Source organism: Phalacrocorax carbo, chromosome 6, assembly GCF_963921805.1.
Source record: "Phalacrocorax carbo chromosome 6, bPhaCar2.1, whole genome shotgun sequence".
Lineage (NCBI taxonomy): Eukaryota > Metazoa > Chordata > Aves > Suliformes > Phalacrocoracidae > Phalacrocorax > Phalacrocorax carbo.
The window spans coordinates 27,625,357-27,649,983 of NC_087518.1; the positions used below are offsets into that span (position 1 = coordinate 27,625,357).

A 24,627-nucleotide genomic window follows, 5' to 3' on the forward strand; every position below is an offset into this window, starting at 1 on the left:
GTTTAGGTGACTTTGTCCACTGTACTCAGCAGAATTGTTTTCTTGGTAGTACCTGAAGTCTTTTTCTCCAGTAGAAGGCTGCAACACAAACACATGTTTTAGCTTTGACACCATGAAGAAGACCCGTTAATTTTAAAGGAACTCTCATGAAAGGAAAGTCAAGTAAATACATAGTTGTGTGAGTCAAAGGTATAATTATACTGCATGGACCAAAGAATTTGTCTACCTTATGTTTCTAATACTTCCTTTGAGAAACTATAATATAAATTAAAGTATTACTTTCTTATTCTTTTAGTACAGATATTAACAGGTCTATACCACCTAAATATGAGAAAACACTTCTTTCCTGCGAGGGTAACAGAGCAGCTGAACAGGCTGCCCATAGAGGTTGTGGACTCTCCTTCCCTGGAGACTTCAAAACCCGCCTGGATGCATTCCTGTGCCCCCTGCTCTAGGTGTGCCTGCTCAAACAGGGGTATCGGACCAGATGACCTCCAGGGGTCCCTTCCAACCCCTACCATTCTGTGATTCTGTGAAAAGCTCAAAGTGTTACATTTTCGGAATAAAATTATCACTTTATTACTAAAATTTCACAAAAACAACACATTACAAAATACAGCAACAGAACACATAGCACCCTTTGGGAGTCAGGGTACCTTTTTCTCCAGTACGTACTTCATTCTATCACATAGATCAGTTTAGTGGTCCAAAGTTAGACAAGATGATCTCCAGAGGTCCCTTCCAACCCTTACCATCCTCTGATTCTGTGATTCTATACAGTTATATAAAGGCCTACCTGGTTTAGAAAAGTAGCACAACTATTTCCGATCAGAAGGGAAATCCAAGCAGTTACACTTTTGCAGAAGATGGAAACAAGGCACCCGTTGCAAAGAAATTGTTGTTGTTTGTGACACTTTTACTTCTTTTATAGTAAGTATTTCCTATACATCTGGCTCCCCACAAGAAACCTCAGTTTCTACACTGCTGTCCCATTTCCCCCCAAAAAACTAATCTTAATGAACATCTATTCATGGCAGAAATGTTTGGACAAGAAACTTGGGAAAAATTATCCTAGGCTTATTCAGGACGGGCAGATGGTTCTTATAGAGCAGCACACAGAATGCTATAAGATTACTGGATGGTATTATCTGTCAAGTTATACCAATGAAGAGGAGTAAAAATATTTGTAATGTTGAAACTGATCTATCCAACTAGTTTGAAAAATATATTTATGATACAAACAGTACTGTGGCTTTAGCCTTACTGAGGTTCAGGCTCCTTTACATGTTCTAAACCCTGGGCTATGAAACTGTCTACAGCAAAAGCAAAAGGCTGAAGAAAATGGGGAACAGCATGCTTATATGCTTTTACATAAGGATCATATTCTTTCTGGATGGAGATGAGAAGTGAAGTCATTAAAACATCTCCATAACTTCCAGAAAATATCTCTATAAAGATGATATTGATGTTAAAAAAAAAAAAAAAAGGCTTTGGAGGACACATTTATTTAAAAAAAACACAGAGAGTGAAATTAAAACTATGAGAAATTATGAGTATCATAGTAACTCTATTCTGTCATTTTGGTTTGTTCCTTGTGTTTTTTCCAAGAGTTCCAGTCTCCTGACTGTCAATGCTGCATCCCTGCTGTTCACTGCCTGTTGTTCACTGCCTGCTGTGTTGCAGAAGGAATTCTTCTGCTAAATCCTACCAGAAGGAACCTGGATATAATTAACATAGGTCTGAGCCAGATGAATGCAAACTGTATCAACCTTGTTTCCCACAATGGAGGATACCACCACAAACACTGTCATGACGACTGCATACATGTCTTCATGCCACATTCCATTAGCTCACATACCTGCTAGTATTACCTGGAATATCATTGAAAGAGAGATTCTAAAAGATCAAAACTTGTTCCAGAGAGGGGCTGCTTTCTGAATCACGTTTGGTCCCATCCAGTGCAAAACCAACAAAAAGCAGAGTGAAGAACAAAAATGACGACCATTTGACTCACAGGTTTTTATTGCTAAAGATTTTCATATGTATTGCATATTATATACATTCAGTATAACACTGGAAAGCATGAAGTAGAAGAACATGTAGCAACCCTTTCTCTGAATTGCAGTGGTCTCTCAGAGCATCACATGGCTTCCAGCTTCTTAACAAAATAAGCCTAAAGTTTCTTTGTAGAAACCAGTTCAGCACATTTCTAAACCCCTATTAAAGCCCCTAATGGTCTGCACCTCTCCATTACAATTTCTGTATGGTATACCGTTAGTCCTAAGGTAATTGCTCCACATAATGCAAAACAAAAGTTGGGAAGACTGAATTCCAGCTACTATGCAACATAGAAAGGTGATAAGGACATCATGATTGATTGTGAAAGAGCCAGAGGTAAATCAAACACAGACAAGAGTGACAGTAAACTTTTGGATTATTCTATCATATAGGTTTCTTACATATATAGTGCATTGAGAAAACACTATGTAAAGGATAATATACACATAAAGCTATTATAATGAACACTCATTATTATCCCTAGAGGAAAAAAAAAAAAAAGTAGCCAAAGTGTAGAAAACCAAAGATTCAGGAGAAAATGAAAGAGATTTGTGGTTCATTAGTGGCACTTATTTTATGAACTTGTCAGGGTTTCAAAGGTTAGGTTTCTCTGATCAATCTGTACTTACTGTGCCTCCCAGGAGTGAAATTTCTGATGGTCAGATGCTCTCAGTTCATACCATTTTTGCTGACATCCAGATTCAATTAATTGGTGCTCTAACTGTTTTTTATGGTTTAACTAAATGAAATAAGGGATTAGCATCTGAATTCAAAACAGGAGTGTGCTTTTAAAGTGAATCTGGTCATGATGGTCACTTACCGCACTTTGGTTTTCACTATCTAGCAATCTTGGACCTCCCAAACTGGAATCCTTATTAATAAAAACCTGTCTAAAGTAACATTACTCCTCTTCCTGAAACATGAACGGTGAGGCTTTTCAGGTCCTTAATGATCTTTCATTCTACAGGTCCTCTCTTGTTGCACTACACCTTTTGGTAATACAGCTATGGGACATTTTAAACCTAAATGCGACATTAGTTTGGGATTCCAATGTCTCCAAACCACGAGTCCAACAATGACTACTCAAGGGATGTTGGAAGACAGGTTTAATGCCTTTGCTGACTACAATCTGCCAGTCACCAGCATGATTTCGCTCTATATAACTGAAAGAGAAGTACCGCATCTCTAAATCTTGAGCCAGCACTTGAAGCTCAGAAGTACTTGCCATTTTGTGGTTCTGTTCAGATCCAGATTGCCACAGAGAATTATGGTCCCAGACCCTTAAATGGAATGAAGCAGCACCACATGCTGTTTGAGAACAGCCATACCAAACCAAGCTCGTGCTTTTCTGAATCTAAGCTCTGGGTCAAGACAGAGACCATCTAGCCTTTCTCCCAGACCATGGTTACCAAACTAGAAATCATACTTCTGGAATTGTGACTGCAAATGGTGTTATGAATCCAGCCACAAAGATTATTTGAGAACTGTTTGGTTTGAGAACTGTTTGGTATTCTGTTTACATGAAATGTGAAAAATGTCAGTTAATATAGGCACTATTAAGATTGTTCTAAACCCCTCAAAGATAGCTCCCTTACTATAGAGGAGATTTGCTGAAGTCAAGACATAATTTTCTACTTTGTATTGCCAGTGTATACCAAAACAGACAGTCCACTCTATGGGTACAAGGCTCTGTATTTCTCTCCTCTCTTTTGAAACATTTATTCGTGGGTAGTGGCTTTTATATTTTTTTTAAAGTAGAAAGTGGAAGTTACTCTCCAGTCTGAAATTAATGTTATTTTTTCTACCAGCCCTCCCAACCCGCAAATTACCCAAACTGCTGTGATTTGCATACAAAAGGAAAATACTAGATTTTCATGTCATGTACTCTCTGGTGCACCTCTTTCTCTCAAAAGCGGACTGGGAAAGAAATCGAGACTGCTTTGTATATTTTTCAGTAGACTATGCTGCAATTTGTACATTTTTACTGTATCTGCCCTCTGAGTGTTTGGTCCTTTATCCTTACAGTAATTGCCTTGTTATTTCTGTGTAGTTTCACTGTACTTTGGCATGGGGCAGAAATTATCTTGTACTCTTATATTGCGCTTTCTTTCACAAAGTTTTCAGAAAAGAGGCAAATTAACAAAGCTGATAAAGTCCTAGGGAAAATACTATTGTGCCTCTTATAGTGAGAGCTGAAGAAGCTGGCATACAAAGAAGAGGTCCCTTTCTTTCTGGACTTTTTATTTAGTTTATTGCCTATGTTGACAACTTATGGAATGTGCTTGCCATTTTTTTCCCCCCAATAATATCTTTAAAATAAACTAGAATAGACTCTCTTTCATGTATGTATAGATTTTGGCCATGGCTCAGGAAAGCACTCAGGCATATTTTTGGATCCATTTCTCTGCAAAAATAGCATATAAGCACCTGAGCAAAGATAAACACACAGGTAAGCGTTATGAGAAGCATTAGGTAAACTCAAAATCTAAACTGAACAAAGGTCCCTCTTCATCTAGCTATAGGGTCATCTGGAAAGTCAATTCCCCCTCTGTTTTCCTCTTCCTTCTTCCTTCAAAGAAAAGGCATAGACAAATCTACTTGTCAGTGATGCTGGTGATGCCTCTGTGAAAATGTATTTAAGAAAGGGCAAAAATGCCAGACAGGCAGAGAAGTGAGGGGGAAAAAGTGTGAGAAAGAACCCTGCAGACACCAAGGTCAGTGAAGAAGAAGGGGAAGGAGGTGCTTGAGGAACCAGAGCAGAGGTTTCCTTGCAAGCCTGTGGAGAAGACCATGGTGAAGAAGGGGAAAAGGGTGAGGAGGAAGGAGCAGCAGAGAGGAACTGCTACGGACTGGCCACAACCCCCATTTCCCATCTTCCTTTGCTACTCAGAGTTGGGGGAAGAGGTAGAGGAGGTGGGAATGAAGGATTGAAGTTGAGTCTTGGGAAAAATAGGGGTAGAAGGTGCTATTTTAATTTTCTTTGTTTCTGATTTTCCAACTCTATTTTAACTGGCAATAAATTAAATTAATTTTCCCCAAGTTGTGTATGTTTGGCCCATGAAAGCAACTGGTAATTATCTCCCTGTCCCTGGGTCTCAACCCATATGCTTTTTCATCTTATTTTTCTGCCTATACTGTTGAGGGGGAGGAGTAGCTGGGTGGGCATCTGGCAGCCAGCCAAGGTCAATCCAACACAAGTATAAATTATTTCTATCACAGGAGGTAAATGGAGTACTTTCTGAATGTTTCAAGTACAATTTCTACCAGCTTCAATGGTTAAGACTTAGGTCATTGTGAATGTACCTAGAAATCTTACCTTAATGATGATACATTATCAAAGGAATTTTTAAAGACACTTTTCTCAAGTTACTTAGAGACTGAAGTTTAAATATTTGTGATTGTTGAGGAGAAGAAGAGCTTATATATGCTTACGTCCAGGAAAGGTTTTCTGTGACCAAAATAAGAATATATTTAAGACTGGCCAAAGACATCAGTCATTGTAGTGAAAAGTTTTGGGAGCGGATTCTTTAAGTAATACTGGAGAGTGTCTGAGTAGTGTGAAAATAACTTTGGGTGTAGAACTAGGGTTTCATGAAGACACTAGTAGGATTGCTTTGCGCGTCCTTTAGTTGACTTGTAAAAAATATCCTGTAGAACATTTGTTAGGGTAATGGTTTTAATTTTCCGGTACTGCAAGATGTTGCAGGGGATGATACAGTAATTACTGTGCAATGAGCACATTAAAAAACAGCATAACTTAAAATGACTTCATTGTTCCAATTGCTGATTTGAGAATGGAAAATACTCCCAGTACTGTTATAAACGGTGGATACATTGGCAAACTTTGCAGAATTCGTTGTCGCTTGCCAACTTTGCAGCCCTACAGGAAGAGAAACTCTTTAACCAAGCCACTGTAAAGTGCACCACAATTACCTGTGGCAAGCATGAAATATTACTTTATATATTAGGCACTTTTTTATCAACTGTTGCATGTGGTACCTTGCAGAATAAGATCATTTACAGGCAAGCATATGAGATTAATGAAATGCAGTGCTAAAAGAATGGGATGTTAAAAAAATATTTGAAAGATATTTATCTTACACATCTATGGAAACATTTAACATTTGAAAAAACCCTAAGATCTGGTGAACATCAGTACATGTTGCTGAGTTCATTTCTTCACAGACTTCTAAAATGAAAGGAGTTTGTTATTATAAGAATGAGGCATTTTGGAAGATTTTAATCTACATACAGGTTTTTTTAATTTTTAAGTTTAATGGCAGGTTTATATTATGTGCAGTTAAAATGCAGTCCTTAAAATACAGTTACAATTGAAGCTGATTGCAAGTTGCCAGTGAAATGCCTGGTAAATTTTCAGAAATTGACCTATAGAAAGTGAAGATGAAACAGAGCAAATTTTCTCAGATCTAGAGTAAAATTTTTAGTTGGTGGGCTTATTTCAGTTAGCCAGCAATCTACAAGGAAGGGTACAGAGGATGTGATCGAGTAACAAGTGTCTGTCTCACATGGCTCAGAAAAAGAAGTAGTTAGTAACCCAAATATCCACTGACAACTGGAATGATCTAATGCCTGATCTATCAGCTACTTTTGCCACAGAAATTGTTCTAATTAAAACCTTATATGTTTTGGATTACTGTTAATTTATAAGCAAACTGGGAACAATTTTACAATCTTATTTTGCTGAGGTTATGAAAAATATGTATTTCTGTACCAGCTTGGTTTTCATGTTTTAATACTTTTTAAAACACAAAACACATAAAATAATTTCCAAGCCATAAACAGTCGACCTTACAGATCACAGATCAGTATATGATAGCATTCCACAGATTAGCACTATCTCCTCTCCTTCTGCAATGTTGCCACAATATTACAAGGCAGTATTGGAGCCCTGCAGAGCCATGTGTGCAAATTTACAATAAGCCAGAATTCTTTAACCAAAAATGTTCCGACCTCACTGTGATCAAAGCATAACAAGTAAGCATAAGGCATAATAGCAGGCAATGTGGATGGAGAGTTAAGGCAGTGATAAGATCCTTCAGTTATACTTATTGGTTGTGTGCCTAAGTGGATGATGAAGCCACAGCCTATCTACAACCAGAGCAAGCTGAATGCTGCACGATCACATCCACATCACACGGCATATGTGTGGAGTCCCACAGGCTCGTACTAACAGGTGCTAAAGCCTTTTAGGTTCCCAAATAAATCTCTACCTGCATTACATAAGACTTCAGCTTCACTTAAGATGTCAAATACCAAAAAATACCATTATCCACCTTCAGCAGAGGCTCTACCTAACCCCTGCTGGGTTCACAGATCCCATACATACTTTACAGCAAAATCACAGAAAATGACGCCATCAGAGCCTCCATATTTCTGTAGATAGATTAATTTTTTGTGTGTTCAGCCACAAGTAGCAGGAAAAGTACCAACTGCGTTCAGTTCTCAAGGAAATAAATGACCAAATGAAGAGACAAACACAAACAAACAAAAGTCACATAGTAGAGAAACATGACAGTGATTGACAGCTACCCAGAGAATGAAACATTGTCACAAAAGCCAGTCTAATAATATTAGTACTGTTTGTATGAGAATGTGCTCCCACTTTCTTAAGTTTTTGTTCTTATCTTCTATGCTTTCCTACATTTCTTAGGATGATAGATAAATATTTATTTAACAGAATTTGAGATTAGTGAAATAGGATAGCTGGATGGAGCTGTAGAGTTTGGCAGAAAAGTCTGTTCTCTGTTTCAAAAACTCCACAACTGCTGAGGCACAATGACTTTGCCATTTCCAAAACTGGCCTTGGATGCTGTAGTGGGTTAAGTAACTTGGTAGGCAGCTAAGCCCCCACCCAGTTGCTCATTCTCTCTCTCTCTCTCTCTCTCTCTCTCTCTCTCTCTCTCTCTGTGTGTCTTTTCCCCCCCTCCCCGCCACAGCAGGATAGGGGAAGAGAATAGGAAGGGCACAAGTGAGACTAACTTATGGGCTAAGACAAAGCCAGTTTAATAAATGTAAAAAAGAAACCCAAACAACAACAACAAAACAAAATAAAAAAACCCAACTGATGCCAAGGCAATGATGTCACCACCTCCCACCAGCAGACTTACGCCTAGCCAGTCTATGAGCAATGGCTACTTTGGAAAAAATCAGCTCCCAGTTTTACTGCTGAGCATTACATCATGTGATAGGGAATATCCCTTTGGTCAGTTCTGGTCATCTGGCCTGGCTGTGTCCTCTCCCAAAATATTGCCCACCCTCAGCCTACCGACCTTTGGGGTGGGAGTGTTTATGGAAAGACAGCCTTCATGCTGAGTAAGCATTGCTCAGCAATAACTAAAACTTTGGTGTGTTATCAACATTGGTTTAGCCACAAAGCTAAAACACAGCACCGCACAAGATGCTGTGAAAAATACTAACTCAATCACAGCCAGACCCAGTACAGAGGCCTACAGAAAACTGAATATTCTTAAAAAGCAGATTTGACTATTCTATAACAAACTAAGCTACATACTGGGTCAGTATATTTTTCCAACCACAATATTCGGTGATAAGGACCCTTTTTTAGTGAGTAACTTGTTTTGAAGGTGTGGTAGTAGACCTTTTTTGGTTATGCTTCACTGATTTTTTCTTCTATTGTGGAAGGAAAATTAATGTTCGAGACTTCTTTTTGTTTTTGTGAGTAGAACAAGTTAAATATCCTTGTCCTTCCTTTCTCATTTTTTTAATTGTACAAAGATAATTGTTTTACTCATTCAGAATGCAGAGGAACTGTGAATGTTTTCTTCATATACTTGTAACTGCATTTTTTTGGTTATTTATGCAGTTCTTTGCACTAACACAACAATAGTGCTCACTAGCGTGTTTGAAAAAAAAGTAATCATGCTAAGGTTATTTCTTAAGAGTAGACAATGATTGGAGCATTAACTGTAAGGTACAGTTGTAAGATATAGATTGACTAACTCTATTCCAACCATATTTGGATTAATACATGTCAGCTTTTAGCTACAACATTTATTCAGGTTCTAACAGTGCTTAATTGACAAAAAAAAAAGCAACTGCCAATTACTTGATATACTGACAACGAATTGTCCAATAAATTCCAGTAACTGACTGAGAGGCCCTTCTATTTCCTCTAAACTTTCCAAACAGCACTCACGAGATTGTTACCTTAGGGTTGTTTTGTTGTGTTGTTTTTTTTTTTACCTAGCTATGTAAAGTGAACAACTAATAGGGACATTGAGATTATCCTCTGTTAATACATTTGCCAGTGTTACTTTTCATGTCTTTATCTGAAAAAAACAAGGAAACAGATGTCTGATCTCCTAATGTCCAAAACAGGAACACAACTTAGTGTTCTGCTCTTTCAGAGATTTCTGGCAAAAAGTGAATATTTTTAATAAGGTTGAGCAAAATCAAGATCACTAACTCTAAACTGGATGCACATGTTTTTTTGATCAGGTCCTAAGATTTTATTTACTTTCCCTCCAATGTAATTTAAAGAAATGCAACTGAAAATATGGCATTCTGGTAAAGATATTTGCACCACCTTAAATATAAAAATTACTGATGCCATATGATTGAGCAAAACACATGCTAGAGAGTAATCAATGACATAAAGCCATCCTTGTTTGCTGAAGTTTTTAAGCACATGCTTAAAACCAAGCAGATTCCAGAGTGCTTCACAAAATACATTTGGGCTTTGTGCTCCACTGCTTTGACAAATGGAGAACATAATCAAATAAATTATGTAAGAGACATCTTTTCTACTGCCTCCTTTGTGAGTGAGAAGAGAACCTGACATCTTCCTAAATTCAGTCCCCTGCGAGTCGGGAGAAGTAGAAGTGTTACAAGGGTGATGGCTGCTGCTGACAAGAATACATACCTGTTGTGAGCCTTAAAGACCCAATCCAGGCTGTTACAAGGCAAGAAGTCTTAAAAAAAAAAAAGAAAAAAAGAAAAACCAAACCAAACAAACGAAAAGCTTTATCCATATATTACTTATTTTTCATATCATTATGTTTGAGTTGGAAATTAAGTAAATGGACTTCATCCATCCACATTCTTCATGTTTTTTTTCTATCTCCTTAACTCCATGGCCCAGACAAATGATAAATGTTTACAATATTGCTGTATTTTAAGTGCATGCTAGAGACTGGAAATGCATTCAACAGACTGCTCAAGAAACTTGTTCATTGTCAATTGTTCTTGTTCGTTGTCATTAGTGGCCCATATATTTTGATTCTTATGAAGTAATGACATATAATAACAAAGGTTATTTTCAAATCTTACTACAGATCTTTTGCTCTGCTCAGTTCTATGGGAGATAAGCATATCTATTGAGATAATGCACCAGATGTTATTCAAGGAATGACTATCAATTTGAACCAATATCTGTAAAATAATCTATTTTTCAAATGCAAATTGCTTTCTCTACATGCCCTTTTCTTTCCAGCATAGCCACCCTTTAAAACTCTGCCTTTCTAGTGTGTAATTCCCTGATGCTGCAAAGCATCAACAGAGAATTTCACTGGTACCTGTCTGTTCCCTTTTTGGCCTATGACAAATTTCTTTTATACGCTCTGGCAAATGTGTCTTTTACTTCTGCAAACATTCTTGAAGGGAAAGTACATAGATTCTAATCAGGATGTCTTACACCTTGAATACAGATTTACTTCTGCTATAACTTATAGTAAGTCTATCTATCTTTTGTACCGGGCACCAGATATAACAGAACTTCATTTGACTCCATCATCCTTCCAAAAACTCATCTTGTCTGAAAGTGGGTCTTGCTTTTTTATGTGCACCACAGAAAATGCATTGAGGAGTCTTCTATTAATTTCAATATTTCTCCTGTCCTCCATCATTAGTTCAAATGCATTTCAGACTCTGACTTCTCTGGGATAGAGAGTTTTTATGTTAATACCTTGCCTAGTCTGGAAGGGACTCAATTCTGACCACACAGAAGTAACGCAACACTAACAGCTAGATTTTATTTAAGGCTGTGTGAGAACACTAAAATCAGGTGGGGATAGGAGCTTGATAGAAGATGCATGGCTTCTGTATTTAAACTCAAACACACTAAAAATACACCTCTGTTCCTCTACAAATCCGCTGAAGTTTTAGGCCAGTCCTTCTTATACTGCTTGTGAAGTCAGTGCTTGTGGGATGGAGGCCTCTGTTCCATTTCCATCATATCAACTACTAGAAGTATATATTGCACTACTTTCAGAGGACATTCCTTCTGGCAATGAACTACCACAGCCACTGAGAAGAAATTTTCCCTAAGAAAACCAGGCATTTGATGCATAGGACTCTCCACCACAATGCTTAGATGTGATTTAAAATGCAACTCCTTTTTACCTTTCTCTCTACAATTATTTTTTCATTTTCCTGAAAGTAACAGAGTCTTAAATGATTTTCTAAAGTCCAGCTAGCAAGAAAAAGTGAATAAATGAATACATCTGAGCCTTAAAAATGCCAAGTCCTTATTTATGCCTGCATGGCCATTGGTCATGGAAACATGCAAAAAAAATGTGCCTTAATTAAAAGAAAAAAAAGGAAAAAAAAAGTCAGTAAGAGTATTGTAGCACATTATTATTGTCATTGTCCAATGGATTTGGATACAATTACTTCATTTCCTGTTGCCCACTTCTGTTCTAATGTCAAGGTTGGGAACACTTTAATGAAGTCTTCTGATTTTACCTATAAAGCTGTGTGATAGCAGTCATCATTTGCTTTATGTGCTAAGGAGAATTTACAATTATAAACAATGTCTACAACACTAGAGCCATTAAATCCCTCTGTTCATTCAAAGACAGTTTGTTGTTCAGGCTGCTGTGTGTATTTGCAGTACAAGGAGACAACCTTGTAGCACCCTACATAGCACGGATAATAACAGTTGTGAAGATTCTCCAGAATAGATTAAATAATTTTCCATGAACAGGGGGCAGTAGACTGCCAACCCCTGGAGAAGTTCATGCCTTCACATCTCGAGTGCTACTGTATTCCTTCTAGATATGTACATCTACCTGTGTCTAGTAAGTACATGTGAGCTTACTGATCTTGCAACTAATGTCTTCTGAAAGAGGTAGAGAAATATCATAGGTCTCTTCAAAAAGACTATCCTAAGAGTACTGGCATTTTAATGTTAGCAAAAGTCTGAAAAGAAATCCTTTAACTTTGTCCTCTGCTGCCAAAGGATAGGGAAAGTGAATATGCAGTCATTGTTAATGCTGTATTACTTTGATCTAATTTTAGGGGAGAAATTAAAGAAATTCTACAGTACCAGTTCATTCCCTGTAAGTGAAATGCTGGGAAATCCTAAAAATAATCTCATCTGCAAGAAAAGAAAAAGTCAGTGGATATAATTTTATTCAAGTGAATCTTATCTCTGTTAAAGCAAAAATGTGTAGGTCTAAATAGGTTGCTGTTGGACAACAAGCTGAACATGAGTCAGCAGTGTGCTGCTGCAGCAACAAAGGCAAATTTCATCCTAGGCTGCATCTGCAGAGACATTACTAGCAGAGATAGAGATGTGCTCATCCCATTCTACTCAGTACTTGTCATGCTGCACCTGGGGTTTTGGTCCCCACAATTCAAGAAAGAAGTGGGCAGACTGGAGAGGGTTCAAAGGAGGGCCACAAAGATGAACAAAGGGCTGGACAACCTGCCCTGAAATGAAATATTGAAGGAGTTAGATCTTTTCCCCCTGGAGAAGAGAAGGCTCGTGGGGACCCCATCATAGTGTTCTAGTATTTATAGGGTGGCTGCAAAGAGTATGGAGGCTCTCTCTTCACAGGTAACTACATGGAGAAGACAAGGGACAACTGGTACATGTTGCACTGGGAGAGGTTTCATTTCAACATAAAGACTTTTTTTACAATAAGAACAATCATTCATTCGAACAACCTTCCCAGGGACATGGTAGAGTCCCATCACTGGAGGTTTTCAGGAGATGATTGGACAGGGTGCTAGATAATCTCACCTAGGCTCCCTTTCCAATGAAAGGTTGGGCCAGATGACCTTTTGAGGTTCCTTCCAGCCTGGGCTGTTCCAGCCTTCCAGCCTGAGCATGTTTCTCTCATATGTGTGTAAAGCAAGTTTCTAAATACAGCATATTTGTTTCTATAATGAGCAAATACAGGACTTATTTAAATACGCAGTCCAATTTATGAATGAAAACAGTAACTGGAAATGAAACCCAGGTATATGTGACACATTGTTTTCAAAACAAAATATGAACACTGGACATAGGCAATTAAGTATTCCCTATGTTTTCTAGCCCAATATACAAATTTGACATTCAAATCAGACTTCTAAAAAAAACTCACTCAAGCAAAAACACTAAGAACATAAGCAGTCCAAAGTTTAAGCTTTTTTGCTCTAACTTTAATTACTTCACCATAATTTCAGTTAAGGGCAAGACACTTTAGTAGGTTATAATTTTGCTCCTCCCAACTGTTTCAAAAGTCAAGTACAGTTTCCCCTGACAAAACATGTAGTGGATGGAATTTTTAGATGGAGATTTACAGCAGAGTAGCATGCAGAGAATTCATTATAGCTAGGAGAAAGAAGGCATTTTAAGAAGGTGACTGTATTGTTTGCATGATATGTTTGCCTGTTGCAAACTAAGGGGAACTATGAACTGGCTTAATAGATTACAGACATTTTTCAGTAGCTAAAGATAAACATGCAGCAGGTTCTGGAAGAAAGAGGGTCAAAAGACTGAATATATGAAGTAAAAAAATTAAAATGTTATGGGATACACTATTAAAATGTGCATTTACCAACACGGATATATAGTACTATTTAATGCAGATTTACAGGACAGAGGAATCTAATGACCTGTAACTTGGGGCCACGGGGTTTTTAGGTCAGTAGGACTAGATGTGCCTCTCTTGTTTCATATGATACTGTGCAGGTCCTCGGTTAAGACTGGGTCCCAAGTTTGGATTTAGCATTTTCAGTGGGTGATTCCTGCCCCATTCAAGTACAGTTTGTTCTATTGTTTGCAATTTCAGAATTCAGCCCTATGATGAGATTTTGTAACATTATTTATAAGGCCACAGATTATTAGCACCATTGGACAAAAAGGCATCATAGTCCTCTACACTTTAACTCTGCTTCAGGACTTCAGGCTAAAATGGAACTGTGGTAGCAATTAGGTCTTGGAATTTATCTCAGTGGAAGATCTGTGTCGTTGCTCCAAGAAAACTTTTTTTAACCTTTAGGTATTGGACATGTAGACACAAGTGAATAATATCAGAGTAAGCTTATTATATTTAAAGTGGGAAAGAACCAGAAGAGGCCATACTAGTTGACGCAACAAAGTTGTACTGCTCTCTAGATTAAACAAGCTGGCAGGGAGGGAAAGGGAACACAGTGAAATAAAGATCAGACTATGTCCACTGCACCTCTGGATGCTATGAAATGAAAACTGAACCTAATTGTGAAGGGTCTGAGCCAAAGTCTAGTGCAGTCAACCTCTTTTATTGGGAGGGTTGGGTTGGCCACACTCAAAATTCTCAGTGACTGATTTAAGCTCGCTTTGGTGTGAAGTAGCTGCGGAACAAGTTCAGCCTAGGACATCAGTAGGCCTAGCAAGAAACCTAAAGAGAAGAGCAGAAAAGCATTAGCGTATCAGCAAGCCGCTTTATATATGTGTGTGTGTGTGTGTGTGTGTGTGTATGTGTACATATATATAAAGGTCCATTGGATCTTGCTAACACTTGCAGTAACAAATGCTGCTATGAAGAAATAGCTGCCCATGTGCACCTTAGCGCTGTGGATCTACCCCATTCACACACTATGTCTCTTTGTCTTTTGTTTTCTCTGGAATTTTATCAGTCCTAGAAAACCAACAGTACTCTTACTGAGCGTCTTGAATCCAAAAGTCTATTTGATAGTCGTTGCAGACTTGATGTGCAGCAGTCTTTGTTAAGAAACACAGTGATCTTTACATGAACAGGCTGACCTTTGTAACTGGCATTTTGTCAGGATGGGCTGAAGGTGGGAGGGAGAGAGAAGGGGGAGAGAAGCCTGTGCTACTTGTTGCTGTAAGAGAAAGTGTATTCTGAGGCAACGAGGTGAGATGGTATGCCTTTTGTTTTTATAATGGCATAACAAATCATACATATGCCTACATGTTTAACAGCTACTACAATTGAAATGGATACTGTATTTTTTTTCTTCACTAACCATAACATCCATCCTCCACTCCTTTTCTTCCCTTCTCTATAAAGAAAAGGACAATAAAAAACAAAGCAGGCTAAATTGTTGCTAAGATCAGATCACTCCACAATTCTTTATTATAATAATGATTAAACATGCTGACAGAACAAACCAATGTGATGCCAGAGGAATCTTGGGTTTCTGCAGTTGCTGAATCTCTCACAAAAGATTCTGGAAACATAAAGCCACCAGACTGGCAAACGTACATGAACACTTCACACTAGTACTTAGGGAGATAACTGAGAGAAGACAAAAACCTTCTTGATCAAAAAGCTCAACAGAAATTACAATCTCTTTTGAGGACCACATGTAGCACAAGGGCTAAGTGCTGGTATAATACCGGTGGGCACTTCATGTTGTCCAATGTATAAATCATGTAGTCTATATGGTCACTCTGCTTACTGATCACTGTGTGAGCACAGCCAGGATACCTTATTCACACGCAAATGCCAAAGCTTCTTATTGATCTACAGGCTGTTCCCTGACACGGACTGGCTTTCAGTTTACTCATACCAGGCTCTCATAGGGAAATACGTTTTTATTAGCCATAAACGTGCGTGTCTGCTTACAGCACACATGTAGGAGAGGGACCGGGGGGGGTGTCGGGGGGAACACCAAGCTCCTTAACTGCTGGCGCTGCCTCTCCCTCCCACACACACCTTGAAATTCAGCACACACTCTGGAACCACTATGCGAGGAAAAGGGAGATTTTTCCACCGAGCCAGCTCGTGATTTCCATACAGAAAGCCCAGAAGCACCGGGAAGGCGAGGATGAAGGGGGAATGCTTAGTTTACCCAGGGCAGGGAGGGGAGCACGGATGATTAGCAGGAACATTTCCGCCCATCCCTCTCCCCCACCTCACAAACGTTTATCGCCGCGATGTCCGCCTCCCCGCCGCGCTCCGGGCAGCCGGTTCCCCGCGCCAGGGCCGCCACCGCCGCCTTTCCCTGCCGGGACCGGAGAGCGGGGCCCGGCGGGACGGGGAGGATGCGGCGGCCACGGCCAGGCAGGCGGACTGCGGCGGGGAGAGCCAGCTCTGGGGAACCTGTCTGCGTAAAAAAAAAAAAAAAGAAAAAAAAGGGGACCTGAAACAAAGGCTTGGCTAAGGGTAGGGGGAGAAGCTAAGGGTAGGGGGAGAAGCTGGAGCAGGGGTCCCCTTACCGGTCGATAACGCCGCTGTGGATCGCTAGATTGCGGGTGGAGAAGGAGGAGGAAGAGGAGGAGGAGCGGGTGCCGCGCCACCCAGGAGCCGGCCCGCGGGCTGCGCCCCGCCGCTCCGGCCCGCCCGGCCCCCCGGCTGCGCCGTGCCGTGACCCCCGCCTGTGCCCCCAGCCCCGCGGGCTGCACTCGGCCGTGCCGCGCCCCCCACCCCACCCGTGTGTCGTTCCCCCCCGGAGAAAGGGCAGAGCTGGCTCCCGCAGCTCCTCACGCCCCGCCGCGCAGGCGGCTGCCTCCCCCTCTCCCTCCCTTCCTCCCTGCCTTCCCGAGGGAGATAGTCGAAGTCCTGCAAATCCTAACCCCGGCGCGGGGAGCTCTGCGGGGCGCTCAGCCCCGGGACCAGGTGGGTGTCCCCCCCGCCCCGCGCCCCGGCCCGCCCCGCTGCCGCAGCTGGCGGGATGAAAGCCTCCCTCTCCTCGATCCGGACCGCCTCGGCTTGCTGCAGCCGCCCGCGGCTCGGTGCAGTCTTGTCTTTGCTCCACCTAGCTTGGCAAAACCCCACTCCTCTTGCCCGCTGTTGAGATTCCCACAATTTGTTATTCTTTCCTTGAAGACCACTACCATCACCGCCAAAAAACCCACCCCAGCCCCAGAAAAACCTATCCCTCCCCGCAATTCCTCTTGCTATTCAGATTTCATTTCATTCCCTCCCTCCCTCCTCCTTCCTCCCTTACCCCCCTCCCCCCCCATTCCTTTGGGTCTTGAGCCTCTCTCTCCCCAACACACACACACAGAGGCACGCACGGTGTGAATGGTTTGTTATACTTGCTGCTGTGCCACGCAGAACTGCTGATGGTTTCCAAAGTCCCACCACCATGCAAAGCCCTCCTCCTCTAGCTTGAAGCCGAAGAATATGGACTATATGCTTGGAGTCGGAATGCATTTTGCTCACAGCCGCTTCGCTTCCTGCAATTTCACCCGGTAAGTAGGTTTTATTTCACGCTCAGATTGCTTGTTTTCAACAAAAAGGTTACTTAAAAAAAAAAAGAAAAAGAAAATTAAAAAAAACAACGTCTCAATTGTCTCGCCTTCCTTCTGAACCTTTCAGTAGCGTGGCTGACTCCACTTTCTGAGCTCGAAGAAATTGGGAAGCACCAAGCCTGTTAGCCCACATCCATTCTGTATGGGAGTCACCGCTCCCGGCACTAAGTTGCAATCAGCACCGCAGTCTCACGCGCGGAATCTTTACTATTCCACTGCCTATTCATCACATTTTATTCATGTTTTCATCCGGCACTGTACCTGCTACATTCTCTAGTTTAACCCTTGCAGATACAGCTGCTCGAACGGATGCTGGAGGGGCTCAGTGTTTCTCACCGTGGCCAGAAATCACTGGTGGTTAAGGGAGTCGGGAGAGGGTCTGAAGGAGTGTCTGGAAGCCTGCATGGGGAGATAAGGTGGAAAAAACTTCATTACTCTTTCTGATCTCCTGAAGAAGCTTGGATTGGAGTGGGGGTGGGGAATTATTCTCCAGAAGGGACAGGAAAGAATTTCCAGAGCTAATTAAATCTGTCCTGTGGCTGGTGCTGGAAGGTGCCAGGGCAGGGGAGGCTGGGCGGGCTGCGGCCGGCGCGGGGAGAGCGTGTGCGGCTGCAGCTGCCTCCTGCCCGCCGCTGCCTGCCCTCCCTTCACGCCCTTCCCGCATTTCTGGATCCCGTTGCACCTCCTGATTTAATTTATTGCTGTTTTCGGGAATACCTCTATTTTTCTTGGCCTGAGGAGCGAGGCGTCATCTTCACAAAACGTCCGCTCATATATAAATCTACCTGCCGCGTTTTGAAGTGTAGTGTCTTTTGAATTAAGCAGGGGCTTCTTTGAAAGAAAAATAGAGAAGAGGACCAAGGGAAATAAACACTTTTCGTTATAAAAAGGACAAATGCCTTCAGAGTGCTATTTGTGGTTAATACTTCCAGTATTTCTGTGTCTCTGATTAGCAGCAGAGATCCACCCACGTTCAATAGCAGAAGGTAGGGAGGGAACATGTTACTTCTCACGGGGAGTTATTGACTGGGCTGCATTTAACTGTCATTTGATGTGCAGGATAAGTGTGTGTGTGAGTGCAGTCATGTCTCCAAAGCAGTTCACGCAGAGATCACAGGGAAGGTGCTAAAGGCTTGCAAGCAGGTAGAGATGCCAGTGAGAAAGACACGAGATTTGTATTTATTGCCTAGTGGCAAGCAGAGAAGAGATCAATGCCCCCTTCAATACCGTGCTCCTCCCTCTCCTCCAAATTGCTAGCTGATGTCGGGAAACAGGTGTGTGTGAAAAAGCCCTTCAAACGTAGGATCCCAAATTAATCCTTCCTCCAGCTCCTTTCTTCTCTCAGCAGCTCGAAACCCCTATGTCTACTCCATTCCTTACAGCTAAGCATCTTCCTCCGGAGTCTCCCTTCGTGGAGGTTTTCCCATTACCGTCATTGCCGACCTGCCTTCCCAACCCCCGCAAACACCTCCCCTCGCCCCCCACCCCACCCCGCAAACACCCCCTCCTGCCCCGGCCTCTTCGTCCCGGACTGGGGTAATCAACCACATCCCAACCATTTGTCCTGAATTACCCGCCTCTGAGGCTGGTGCTGCTTCTGGGATCCTCCCGCACCAGCTGCTTAGGAAAGTTTCCGTGCAGTCATAGCCCCTTCCCTTCCTAGGTATAGAGGATTACCTAGGTAAGTGGGTTTCAAAAGCTCTACCTGATTTTTAATCCTTTTGTTGTTGTTTTTTTGGGGCGTCTGTTTGTTTGTTTAAAACCTTGGGGAAAAAACCCCCAAGATGTCCTGAGGGATTAACTCGCTGTGGGAATAGCTCACACAGTGAGCATTACCTTGCTGCGCTAGTTAAATAATAGCACTCTGCAGAAGAGATTTATGTGCCCATCAGCAGAATATTTCCTGGGTTTAAGAGCACTCTATATTCCCTTTGTGCCGATGGGGTGGAAGACGGTAGGACGCAGGATGAGGGCATTGGAGTTGTTTAGATCACAGTCACTGATGGATGGCAGTAAAACGGTGCCTGGGCAGTAAAACTGACACAGGTTGGACCGGGTGGTGTTTCTATACTCAGCAGAAGGTGGCGAGGGGACACGGCACATGAAACCCTTTGCATACAAACATCAAATAAATCAATGCAATTAATGTAGGCTTAATGGGTGATTGTAACAAGGGAGCATGAGGTATGCTTAATAGAGAAGATTCCTATTAGCCGGGATGGTTTATTTCCAGCATTCAGCACTCCCAGACCAGAGGATACCCTCTACTCATATTGGGCTGGATGACTTAGAAAAAAATAGGAATGCCAGGAGCAGCCTGGTGGTTTTTTTGCTTTGCTTTGGTTGGTTCTTTTGCTTTTTGAAGAAAAGGCTGGTAGTGTGTAAATACCTCCCAAAATCTGTGGCCCATTGCCGAGGGAATGATCCCAGACAGCTGTCTTCACTTAGATGTGCAGCCTCTCTGCTTCTTTGTGTCTGGTTTCACCATCGAGGATTACCTCCACCTCCTCTGCTGCCTTTACCTCCCTTGGAGCTGGGTAGATTTGGGATTCCCATTTGTCTGGGAGTTAATTTCCTAATTTCAAATATTGGCAGTGGCAGGTGGACACCCAGGGAGGGGGCTCTGGCAGAGGAGACATCTTTAAAGATGCATGGCAACCTTCAGCCGGCCTGGTCATCCCCCCAGACTTGACTCTAGTGGGCCCCTTCAGGTTGTGGGTGTCCCTAGGTGTGGTGCTGGGGGAAGGAAGGGAGGAGTGGGGGACCAGGGGCTGTGCCCTGCTGCCCACAGCAGCAGGAGGGGCTCCGGGTGGAGTGAGCTCCTGCAGCCAGGCAGCAGTGCTGGGACCCCCAACGTCCCACCAGCCTCAGGAGGAGAGGGTAGCTGGCAGCTTCTACTGCCTTGCCTGCCGTTTTGTAAGGGGAAAGAGAAATCAGACCTCGAAGGAAGTGGGTGCCTGCACCGCTCTAGCCCAGAAGCTACCCATCTGTGTGGTGCGGGCTTGCCAAGGCTGCCTGCAGTGGGGAGGGAGGGAGGCTCGATTATAGAGTTAATCAAGGGTTGCAGGGTGCTCCAAGTGTGAGTCCTGTGTGAGCCTCATAGATGCACTAGCCAATCCTAGGCATCAGAAGCATGAACTGTATGTGGCATGGTGTAAAAAGGCAGGTAAACAAAATAGGGTATAAACTGCCACAGTATATAGGAAGACAGGACACATGATTTTTTGGCCTACAATTTCTGTGTCACTTAAAGACCATAATGCATTAAAAACGGTAAGGGCTTTGTTAACAGCAATATGCATTGTGGTCCACTTCCAAATTCGAGTGCATTTTCTGTGTACTTTTCATTAAGCGTTAAATTGCATAGCACAGAGAGTGGGAAGAAAGTGGAATGTGGTATGATTTACTGTCTGGGAATTTTTTTTAAAGGTTACATCAGTTTCAAGTTGTAAAGATTTCTTTTAGAGATTAAGCAGGTGTATGCATGTAAATTTATGACGGGCAGAAAAATGTAATGTATGCGATAAGTGAAGGACATTCTATTGTAACATCAAAATCAGTCATGGATCTGTATCAAATGAAGGCCAATATGAGGTAGACCTGATTTTGAAAAAAATATATAGAATAATTCAAAAACATCTGACAAGCAAGTCTGACAGAAGAAACAAAAAAACTTCTTTCCAAGAAAAGCCCAAGTCTAAATTTTTTTAATGATGACATCAGAAAATAATGCTATAAAAAGAAATTAAGTCAAAACCTTATAGTCTGTATTTTCGAAGATGAGTGACTCTGACACATTAAGTATACAGAGATAAAGCTAGAGTATCCCTACTTAGATTTACAAGTTATAAAAAATAACTTTGAAGGAGCAATCCATTTAGATATCAGACTTTACAGACTGCTGTCAATGCTCAACTCCAACCGTACACGGAATTACTCATTTTAATTAGGTGCTCTATCATAAGACCTAGCCCTGAGAATAGAAACATTTGACTTGTATCTCTTCCTTTCTGTATCTAAGCATAACAACAGAACCGTAATATTAGATACTGTGACAGTTCTCTATAATTATCAGAGTTCCATAAAGAAATGGTCTACAAATTTTTGCCTTCAAAATTTTTCTCTCTAAATCATGTAAATAATTTAAATGGGGGAGAAAAAAAAATCTGTTATATATTCAGTAAGGTGATACACATCCAGTGAGAGCTAACCTCTCCAACAGACACTGAGTTCACCAGAGTTGCTGTGTTTAGGGTGCTTGTTCATGAAATGCTGAAACACTGTGAGTGAAAACGTTAAATAAGAAACATGAAAACAAGCAGCTGAATGTTTTACAGATCTCACTGCAGAAGGCAGCATTTGTACAAGCCAACAAAACAACCTGAGAATCTTCGAGTGATGTAATCATCCTATCTTATTCTTTCCCATCTTTCCTACTACTGTCTGAATGCTATTGTGAAGAATTAATTACAGAAGTCTACTCATTATTTACACCAAGGTGTATCTGAAAAGTTATTTCTCTAGTCACAAAGATTTCAGTGACTTTTCACTCCTCTCAATCCCAGGTAGAGACCATGATTTATGGGACTAAAAAATTTTTACTTTATTTGGATCAATTTGAAATTGGGTAATCATATCTGACTGTGATTGGTCTAAGAAATTTCTTGCTTGAGATACAACATTCATTGAAAACAAAATAAAACTCTTTTTACCAGCAGGTTTGCTTCTTCAGCAATTTTTGAAAATCTAAATGGACATTTGGAAGAACAATCAATTTACCTAAGTTTTTGCTTAGAAGAAAAATGGAGTGGTGGGAAGTATTAGATGACACTTTCTGGAAACATTAAGTGTTTTATAGCTGTCATGTATGCCTAGTGCAGCCCTTTCTTATTCCTCCCAAAGCTTCGTCTCTCCTCAAAGTCAGAAGTATTGTGTTTAATCATAATGGATTTTTTTTTCTCTCCTGAAACCATAGGAGCAAAATCACCAGAAACACATTTTGACAAAGAGCCAAAATGCTCCTTCAGAAAGGTTGCATAGAAGAAATCTGTCCTGTTTTGTAACAGCTGGAGGTAGTAACTTACAGCTAGTCATTTTATGGGAAAGTTATCTTACTCTTCTTGATCCCATCCTATACCCTCATAAGAAAGAACATTTTTTAAAAATAAAATTACAACCCCATTCTCTTTGTAGCATTGCTTTCCTGTTGTTCAATATGTCTGCTGTTCAGTGAGGGCCTGATCTTGCACAATTAAAGGAGATCAGAGCATTGGTACTGACTTCACTGGAAACAAGATCAATTTCCAAGATAATAATGAACATCAGATTTAGACAAAACAAAAAGTGAGCATCATGAAGTTACATGCTGCATACTGAGCAGTGTAAGGCTTTGTGTATCTTGAGTCAAATATCATTAAAATACTAAAGAACTGAAGGTCTTATGTTAGTTTAGGTCTCAGTACTCTATCATCATTGATAAATCTACATTTTTCTATATGAATTTGACGAACATTAAGAGACCTCCGTTTTCTGAAGTGCCCTGCTGAGCTGCAGGTGTTCAGTATCTTGCCACTAAGTCATCATACTGCTGAAAACTGTAATGTGAATAATTTGGTCTTCTGGCTCTGAAATGAATCAATTATATGTACCACAGAAGGTGTGCATACATAAACATAGTTTGTATATACATATGCATACATAGATGTAAATATGTATGATATACACTACACATATCCATCCATACACATGGTATGTATAATTACTCTTTTGCCCTGGCCCATACCGCGTGATCGATTATTTAGCACAGTCTTTTTCCCATCTTCAATTGAAAGTGTCCACTTGCTCTATGTGCCACAAAATAACGATCTGACAAGAGGAAAGGACACTCTCTGCCATCTCAAAGCTTTTCATGTTTAACAAATGAGCCTTTCACAAAGGCCACAGATTTTATTCCACCTTCAAAAGAAGATTGACCAGACAATATATACTGTTAGCTAAATTAAAACTATTAAGCTGTAGTGGTTTCTCTTACAATGAGGTGAGATCCTAAGGCTTGTCAGTCAGATACCTTTGCTGTAGCAGTCACATTAATGGTGATTAGAAAATTCTGCTAATTTGCAGTAACACCTTCACTGCCACATCTACCAGCACTTGATTAATGAGAAAAGTGGTTTCTAACGTATTTATTATACTTTGCCAAGTAAAGGACTTAAATCTGGGGAATCAGAACACTACTCTCTATCTTTAATCCCATATTATTCATGACTCCTGAGAACTCTATAGAGCTATTTCAACTCTTTCAGTACTTATAATACAAAAACACCTGGTTAGCAGAACATGGATGACCACTTCGAAGTCAAATGGGATTATTAAAATCCATTATAAATACATTTCTTCTTAATCTTTTTTTTTTTTCTTTCTCTATTTGAAATCTCTATTTTTAAGGAGGCTTAACATCACTGGTGAAAAATACTGCTGCATGCTGAAAAATGGTATTGTGGATTGAGGTGGCAGCCCAAGAGTATATTTTTAATTAGCTATTTTTCCCCTAAAACATTATTGACCCTTATTCATTAGCAGTTTAGAGGACAGACAGAACATATTTATTACAACAAATTATATATTTAATAATATTTTTTGTCTGTTTTGTACTTAATGTGCAGCCCTAAAAGCTAGAATTGCTGAATTTTGAACATGAAGTTTTACATACATGTAGTTGATAGATATATGTGTACTTTAACATCTTGAAAGTGATCATATTAGCACTTCTCTTTGCTTATAGGAAAGATTTAAAACAGTGGAAAGAGAATGCCAGCATTCAATCTTCTGTTCTTCCATCCTGAACTGCTAGCTGATCTACAGGGCAAAGCTGATACCCACCTCTTCCTTGAGAATGCTCAGCATTTCTTGGATTAATCACCTTATTCCTCAGTTTTGTACCAACATTTCTAATGAAGATGCTTGTTTATCTAAAACAGCAATGTTTATGCAAGTGAGGACTTATCCTGCTGCCAGCCTCTGGAGGCTATGAATTTATTTCACAGAGCCATTAGCTGGTGATGGCTATTAGTTGGTGATGTTCTCTTTTTTTAATCACTTCTCCTGTGGCATATGAATCT

The 24,627-nt window shown here is 40.7% G+C and overlaps 1 protein-coding gene across 1 annotated transcript in view; it reads left to right on the forward strand.

Annotated features, from left to right (window-relative positions):
• Positions 1–16,492: 16,492 nt before the first annotated feature.
• The window catches only part of BRINP3 (BMP/retinoic acid inducible neural specific 3), a 226,205-nt gene continuing 218,070 nt past the window's right edge, over positions 16,493–24,627 (forward strand). The window contains exon 1 of the mRNA XM_064454356.1: positions 16,493–17,449. The gene's annotated coding sequence lies outside the window, so the exon portion shown is untranslated. The remainder of the gene's footprint in view (positions 17,450–24,627) is intronic.